We start from the raw sequence: 9087 nt of genomic DNA on the forward strand, positions 1-9087 counted from the left end.
GCACTATATTCACAAGTAGTTGGACAAGATTGACGCATGTAAAGGAATCCAAACAATTAGACTTCAAATCATGACCAACAAATCCACAATATTCATCATCAAATACCAAGAATCAAAACAATTTTTCTCAACTAAGGGGCACAGGGAAGCATGATTTACAATTCATTGGAACGTATTTTTTTATTTTTTTTATTTTTTAAATTTTTTTGTATTTTTCAAATATAAGAAAGCAATAAAAACTACACTAGGAAAGCAAATAAAAACTATACTAGAAAGCAAATAAAGAAAGAAAAGGAAGAGAATTACCAAGCGAAAGAACACCCCCCCAAGCCAAATCAAGCAATGCCCCCATTGACTTGAGAGAGTAGCCTACTCCTCATCCTCATCCATCCTAGAATAACCCCCGCCGTGGCTAGAGCCACCACCTCCATACCCCGAACCACCTGCATAGTAGTTAGGGTCTACATTCCCACCCATACCCCCATATCCGTGGACCGAAGAGTAGTCCACGTAAGTACCATAAGCACCGGGTTGAGAATACCCTCCTTGGGGGTATTGGAAACAATCGGGAGTAAGTGAATCGGGAGGAATAGCCCCCCAACGGGCGTAATCATCATACATGGGGTAAAGGCCCTTCCCTAGGTTCCTCTCAATAAGACCAACCCGCCCATCTAAGTTGCTTAACCTAGAGTCTAGGTTTTGCATCATACCCTCAACCCTCCCTTACCCCGTCTTGATGCGGTCTAATTGGCTCCTAAAAGCCGAAAAATCATATGGGGCATTGGGGTCGACATTGTAATCGACCAAGGAAGTGGGCATGCCATAGGTGAAAGGTGGGGGTGGTTGGTAGTGTGGTGAGTGGTGAATGGGGGATTGGTGAGGTTGTGGTGAGGGGTGAGGTGGTTGAACCTCACCTTGACCATTTATCTCGAAAGTGTAAGAGGGCTTCCCCCTCTCAAATTTGGTTAAGGCGGGGTTGGGTAAGGTAAAGGCTTGGTCTCTCCTACCCGATTGTCGGTGGACAATCCACCAAGTATCACTCCCCACAGGTTGCACCCAGTTTAGACTCCCTAAATAGGGTAGGTCCATTAGGTTCGATCCCACAACTTTCCTATTGCCATCGGGGTTCCAACCTAGGTGTTTCCTAGCAATATGGGTCACTAACCCCCCAAAGTAAATAGGTGCCCTAGACCTACTAGCCTCGGCCGCATTGGCCGCCCGTTGGAAGTGATTGGCTATCCTATGGGGTATGTTTAATTTTTCAGCAGTGGGAATGATATAGGATGCCAATAGTTCCAACTCATCTCTCCTAACATTTGCCGGTTCATGCCTCCCAAAAATAGTGAGGCCGGCAAATCTTTGCCAAAGTTTTGGGACGGGATGTTGAATCCACGTCCCTTTGGCATGCTGGAGGTTCACTAAATCCTCCCCAGTTAACCTCTTATAGACCACGGCGGTGTGGTCTTGAGAGGGTTCAATAGGTTTATCCGATTTTAAGTCAAACAACTTTCCAAATTCTTTTAAAGTTAGTCTCACATCGTTGTTTAACAATCGGAATTGTACATGAGTGATAAGTGCATTCATTTTAATAACATTAAAACTTGATATAAATTCCAATGTTAAATAATCATAAGTATCATGGCACATTTGAAAAAAACCATTCATGCCTATGCCTTTGAATAATTTTTCCACATATTTATCAAGACCTAGCCTAGCTAATGTAGGATGATGAATAAAACGGGTAGAAATTACCTGACGATCGATGAGGTTGACCATCCTAACCCGTTGCTCTTCCGAGGTGATAACAACCTCCTCCCATCCCGGAATTTGAAGATCTGGGTTGATTGTTGGTTGTGGTGCCCTCGAGCTCTCACCCCTTTGGTTCCTTGAACGCTTGAGGCCATTTTCTTGTAGAATAGTGGAAAATTGGGGGTTTCTCTCTCTTAGGGTTTGAGAAAATTTGAGAGAAAGTGGGGGAAAATTAGTGTAGAATGTAGAGGAGGATGAGGGGAGATGGAATATGTAAGAATTTTTTATTTTGGATGGAAGAATTGGAGGAGATCTTGGATTGAAGTGTAAGTTTAAGGTTTGAAAATGGAGGTTTTAGAGAGAGAAAGTGAATGAAGAAGATGAAATAAGGAGAAAATGAGGAAAGAAAGAAGAGAAAAGAAAATAAAGGGGGGACGGCCTGAAGGCGCGCCCGATCGGGCGCGAACGCGAACAAAATTTTCGCACTTTGCTCGCCCGATCGGGCGAGCTTCGCCCGACATTTCTTTTTCTTCACTCGATTTTCCACAAAAATGCGCCCGATCGGGCAAGCTTCGCCCGATCGGGCGAAATTAGCCACGAAATCAGCTCTACTTACGCGCCCGATCGGGCAGATTCGCCCGATCGGGCGAATTTTTCTCCGATTTTTGCCTCACATGCACGCCCGATCGGGCGAGCCTTGCCCGATCGAGCCCATACCAAGCCCTGGAGTTTCTCCGATTTCTTTTCTTCTTCAAATTTTTCTAAGTCTTTTTACCTGTCAAATTCATACCTGTACAACAACACTTAAAAATGGTAAAATATCACTCTCCTCACCTCTCTAAAATAAAAACAAAAATAAGGAAAAGAAAAACTAATCTAGAAACACTACTAGAAAATCCGTCTTTTATGGACGCTTTTTAGGCTTTTTTTCGACGCTAAAAAGCGTCGAAAATTTATTTCTCGACGCTGTAAAAAAGCGTCGAGAAATAGTGAGTCGAGAAAATTCGGTGTCACAAAAAAGCGTCGCAAATTTCGACGCTATAATTTGTGCAAATTTTTATACGAAGCGTCGAAATTACAATAGTTGGCGCACTTTCTCAAATTTAGAGACGCTTTTTTATGTCTAGAATCTTATTATTGGCGACGCTTTTTTGTGTCCAGAATTTCATATAATCTATGTTTAGTAATTTGGCGACGCTTTTTTCTGTCTATATTTTTTTGGCTGAGAAGTTCTTCTCTTCTCCATATTCTTTATAAAAAGATCTAGAATATATCAACCAAAAAAAATATTTCATATTGAAACTTGTATTACCAATATATACACAGCACAGTCAGGCCAATTTTTTTTTTTTTTTCTTATTCCATATTAAAATATTATAGTACTTGTACAATATCTCATAGTCATGAGTTCTCGATTACAAAAGATTTGATTCCAACTTATATATACTTCATTCGCGACTAGTTGTTGTGGAACAAATTTACTCATTTCTTCACAAAAAAAAACTTCATTAAATTTCCAACTTTGCTGCTCCTCAATCTACTTGCATTGCAAGGAAAGTTCACATTGTGACCAATTGTTGGCCTTGAATTCACAACACATCCTTTGATGTTTCTGGATCATTAGCAGGAGCAAATATAGCAAGGTGGAGCGACAGCAGATTTGACGAAATTAAACTATGGTTGTGGTATTCCTCTCGTTCGCAATCTGCAAGAAACTCAGCATCATTGATAGTAGATTATGTAGAAGCATATAAACCGTTTGAATAAATCAGAATCACAACACATAAAACCTGCAACGAGTAAATGCAAAAGATACAATTCTTTTGAATGGAGTGAGGGAAGCTAGGGGGATAACAGAGGAAAAGTAATATTTTCAGTTTTTCACACCTGAAACTTTAGTAGGGTCAGTCACTTGTAACCATGTTTAAGTTAACAAAGTTTTTGATAAACCTGTATAAAGTAGACAGGAAAACACATAACTCAATAGAAAATGGTAGTTAAAATATAATAGATAGCACTAGCTTCAGAGCAACCATAGGGGCATGTAGCACTTAAACCCCTCTTACACGGAAAATCAATTCAAGGCATATTATTTGTCAAATCTTCTTACTTAAACATGTCATATATAACATATAATGGACATGGGATTGCATCAACCAAATCATAGTTCAATATTCAGTCCAATTCATTGTTTGAAATCGAATTCCAGCCATCAACTAAATCCAAAGTCAAATATAACTGGAAACAATTCTAAACTTATGCTTGTTGTAGACGTAAATCTTCCATCTAAAAATTCAACCCAAGTCTTATAAGATTTGAGTAGTATTACAACAGAAATTCAAATCGTAACAATATTGCAGGGAATAAAGGTTGGAACTTACTCCTGCTTGATTATAGTATGTTACGGAGTAATGCCAAGATCTTCATTTCACTTTCTTGTGCAATATGTAGTATGGAAATTGTCTTGCGTCTAATTCAAATCTTCTAAACTATTTCATTGATGGAGCTCACTGAAAATCCATTGGGAAAATTAACAAAGACATCATAGTTAATACGAAGTACATATTATCTTTTAATGACACATAACTCAAAGAAGACAAAGTATAGACCTTGTTGTCTATACGCGAAGGAGAACCTGCACAAGGAAATTACTGATTAGAAATAGGCCAGCATTGCCAGAGTGATTATAGAAGTAAACTAACTCAATTCGGTAATAAAATTTCTCAGTCAAAGCTTTAGCCCAATTTGTTAAGTCACCAAATTAAATTTAGTCTAAATAATAACAATAGCCTTTTGACCACACTCTTGTCTAATAGTATAATGCAATAAAATCGGCCTTAATGTCAACATTACTAAGCAGAAACTAAGTTCTAGGCAAACTGATCACAAAATCTTCACTCCAAAATAAAAAAATTTGCCTTCATGAACCTGAGAAATTAAACTGGTAGCAGATGGATGTCTAGCTAGAAAATATAGGTCCATAGCACATTTATTCCTTGGAACCCCTATTTTGTTCTCATGATGGACAATCAACTGACCACAAAATCATTAACTAAACACACCCCAAAACATAATACTATGTAATAACAAAGAGTGATCAAATACTCTTCAAAAAAAAAAAAAAAAAGAGTGATAAAATAAAACTCCAATAAAAAAAATCCTAAACATACTTTATAGCACAATTTATATTCGTATATAAATCCTAACAAGGATAAAAACATGCCAAACACATGACTATTGAATTGGAGCTATTACTACTTATTAGTTGTAGAAATTCAAATCTGGTTTAATTCTTGAAAGAATCTATCTTGTATGTAGCAAATTATTAGAAATTAATCCAAAAAATAAAAAAATTAGACAAGATGGAGGAAAGAATTGATAATTAAGATTGACAAATTTAACACTTACATAAAGTTTCGAATGGATAAGTTGATTTAGCAGGCCCCTTGATACTCTGCATCACATACAAAGATACTAATTATTATAAATTATAACACCAGTCATTATCTAGCATAAGTGAATCACAAATTTGAAAAATAAAAAAAGTAGTAGTACAATAAAATACTCTGCATTACATACAAAGAGTCAACGATACTAGTTCTACAATCTGATAGAAGTGGGAACGATGTTCTTTTCGGTGTGAGATTCGAACTAGGTAGCTATCTCATCTCAATCTCTTATGATTCAAGAGCTTACATTCCTTTATAATAAGACTAATATTTTTATGAATCTAAACAATTGAAGAAAATAAAAATAACCAAATCATTATCTTTTCCCACTACAAAACGCAACCCAGAAAAATTAACACTCAAAATCTATAATCAAATAGAGTCACAAAAATAAAAATAAACCCGAATCGTGCTTCAAACATATGATGATCAATGGTTTCGAAATTGAATTAGAAAAGCAGCAAATAATTTAACATAACAATATGTATACACATACAAACAATCCCTAAAATTATGTTCTTCATGAATCTAACCCATATCTGAGTAATTTGACCAATATTTTGAGATATTATTGAAAAATTATCAACATCGGAAAACAATCTATAAGATACAATTCGAAAATTAGACAAACCTCAATAATTTAGACGTAGAGAAGGATGAAATTGATTACTCCGTAGAATTGAGGACGAGTAGTGAAACTTCATAAAGCAGAATTATGAGAGACGCAAGGAGAAAGAAAATTTGTGAACGAAATCTAGGCCATGACTCCATGAATCCCTTTGTAGAATTCAGATCGAATAAAGGAAAAGGAATACAGAATAGTTAGGGTTAAGATTAAGAATATGAGTTGAAGCCTTGAAGGTCTGTGATGTTGAATTGGGCGGTTTTATTTATTTATTTTTATTTTTATCAATTCCGTGGGTTCAGCTAATCGGGTCCACGTGCAAGGCACATGTTAACATTCTCGACGCTTTTTGATGTCGAAATTTACTTTCGACATTAAAAAGCGTCGAGAAAACACGGATATCATTATTTACAGTTGACCCTCTTGCCTCAGTGTCGAGGCCATAGCGTCGAGAAAATGCTCTTTTTGTAGTAGTGAAAGCATGAAATACGGGTTGCCTCCCGCAAAGCGCTGGTTTATCTAGGTCCCGCACGACCTTCTTACCAAGTACAATTCCTAGGACCCTTGGCCTAACGCTTGATCGGGTGGTTTCTCACCCGGTCTAGCGATGTTTAGGCTGCGATGCGGCTTCCTGACATAACCTGTGGGACGCCAAGTCGCCTTATCTGGTGGATCCTCCTTGACTTGGACTGGGGGATCTTCAATGCTACGCACTAAAAACCCTCCTTCGATCGAGTGTTGCTTCAAATTGTCATTGCGTTCAACACTTGCAACTCGATCTGGTGGAACACTTACCGTGGGCTTGATTCGCATAATTTGCTCGATCGGTTCCACTTGTTCATCCTCGAAACCAAGACCAACACTGTAGAGTGCTCTTTCTATTGCATCGACTTCCTTCTGTCATTTGTCTATCTCATCTGAAAAGGATGCAACACAAGATACCGCCTCCAAGGGATCTTTTTCAAGAGCTTGGGGCTTGTTAGAATAATTTACAACCACATTAACACTGAAACATTTCTCCTCAGTCATGGAGATTTTGGAGGCATTATTCAGATTAAAAACCACTTTATCATCTCCTACTGATAGTGTTAGCTTACCACTTCTTACATCTATGACTGATCCTGCAGTGTTAAGGAATGGTCTACCCAAAATAATCGGGGTTTGCATATCCTCAGCCATATCAAGGACAAAAAAATCTACAAGTACATAAAATTTACCTACTCTAACGGGGACATCCTTTAAAACACCTAGGGGTATTTGAAAGAACGGTCGGCCATTTGCAGAGTTATATTGGTAGCTTTTAATTTACCCATATTCAACTTAGAACACACAGATAATGGCATGACGCTAACGCTAGCACCCAAATAACATAATGCATTATTAATCAAGAGATTGCCAATATGACAAGGGATAGAAAAACTACCCGGATCTTTTAATTTAGGTGGAGACTTATTTTGAAGTACGGCACTACACTCTGCAGTGAAAGCTACTGTCTCTACCTCACTAATAGACCTTTTTCTCGTCAAAATTTCCTTCATAAATTTTGCATATGAGGGGATTTGTGTGATCAATTCAGTAAAGGGAACTGTTACCTTCAAATCTTTAACCACCTCCAGGAACTTACCAAACTGCTTATCCAAGTTTGTTTTCAATTGACGATTGGGGAAAGGAAGTTTGATGATTGGCTTTTGAGCATTCTTATTCTTGTCTGGAGTAGCCAACTTCTCTGGAGTTGTACCCTGCAATGTAGAATTAGATATGTTAGTATTATCTTTTAGCCCTGCAGGGCTATCAACTACATTGTTTGGTTTAACGGAATCAAGATTAGCATTATTTAATGAAATAGGTTCATCAACTCTGGGCATAGAGGGCCCTTCATAGTTTGAACCACTCCTTAGAGTAATTGCAAATGCTTAATCCGTAGGCCTAGTCGGTTGTGCCGGCAGGGCTCCCTGTTGGCGTGCTTGTAGAGTAGCGGAGAGTTGCGCAATTTGATTATCTACAATTTTATTATGTGCTAGAATTTTATCAATTGTCGCATCCCTGCTCTCCATGTGCTTTTGCATATTGACCAACATTGCTCTAATTTCCCCCAAAGAAGCGTCGGAAGATGAGGGGGGTTGTTGTGGTTGATTCTTCTGGCTAGCATTGGGGTGATAATACTTCTGCTGCTGTTGCTGTGGCACCTGTGGTTCTTGTGGTGGTGGATTTTGAACATTAGTGCTCCGGTAGGAAAGGTATGGATGATTCCGATACCCAGGATTGTAAGTGTTGGAGTATGGGTTATTCTGCCTATAAGCTTGGAAAACATAAACTTGCTCCACGGAACTCCTGCAATCCTGCTCCCAATGACATACAATACCACAATTTTCACAGAAAGCCTCATTAGAATTTTAATTAATCGCAGAAACATTGGCTACATTAGTAGTGCTCAGATTATCTAATTTTTGGCAAATAGAGGTCAGTTGAGCTTGCAAAAAGGATACAGAGTCGACACTATGTTTCCCTTTATTAGCAAATCCTCTGGGATTCCCATATTGGGAATTGTGTATCGCCATGTCTTTAATAACCTGACCTGCATCATCAACATTAAGATTCATAAATCTCCCACTAGCTGCAGAGTCTAAAATTATTATAGAGGAATTTCCAATGCCGTTATAAAAGGCTTGGATTAACTGCCATTGTGCTAAATTATGGTGAGGGCATTCTCTTTGTAAGTCCTTGAACCTCTCCCAAGCCTCATATAAAGACTCATCGGCTTCTTGGGCAACGTTCTGAATCGCACTTCGTAGTACTGTTGTTCTCTCTACAAGATAATACTTGTTATAAAAATTCAAAACAAGAGTTTCCCAGTCAGTTATACCAAGTGTAGTTCTATTTAAGCCATTAAACCACAATTTAGCTTTTCCAGTTAAAGAGAAGGGAAAGAGAATCTCCCCGATTTGGTCTTGAGTAACCCCGGCTTGCCTGATGGTGTTGCAATATTGACAATAGTCGGCAATGTGAAGATTTGGGTCTTCACCCTTGGCTCCACTGAATTGCTTCCTCTCTATCATCGTTATAAATTGAGGTTTAATTTCAAATTGAACCCCATCAAGAGCCGGAGTAGGGGTGAGATGTGGAAAATCCGTAAGCTTTGGTTGTGAATAATCACTAAGCTTCTTTGGAGCCGCCATCTCTGATTCTGCGTCTGATGCTGTCTCTGAATTTCTAGAATCAGTTGGAGGATCGCGGTGATTATTGTTAGTATCACCAGAATCCGCC

General features: G+C 38.4%; 1 non-coding gene across 1 annotated transcript; it reads left to right on the plus strand.

Moving 5' to 3' along the window:
* Nucleotides 1-8511: 8511 nt before the first annotated feature.
* On the plus strand, nucleotides 8512-8618 carry LOC145607725 (small nucleolar RNA R71). Its single transcript, XR_014105617.1, has one exon. It is a non-coding gene; the product is annotated as a small nucleolar RNA R71 (small nucleolar RNA).
* Nucleotides 8619-9087: the final 469 nt, after the last annotated feature.

Source organism: Chenopodium album, chromosome 2, assembly GCF_948465745.1.
Source record: "Chenopodium album chromosome 2, dcCheAlbu1.1, whole genome shotgun sequence".
NCBI classification, from domain to species: Eukaryota; Viridiplantae; Streptophyta; class Magnoliopsida; order Caryophyllales; family Amaranthaceae; genus Chenopodium; species Chenopodium album.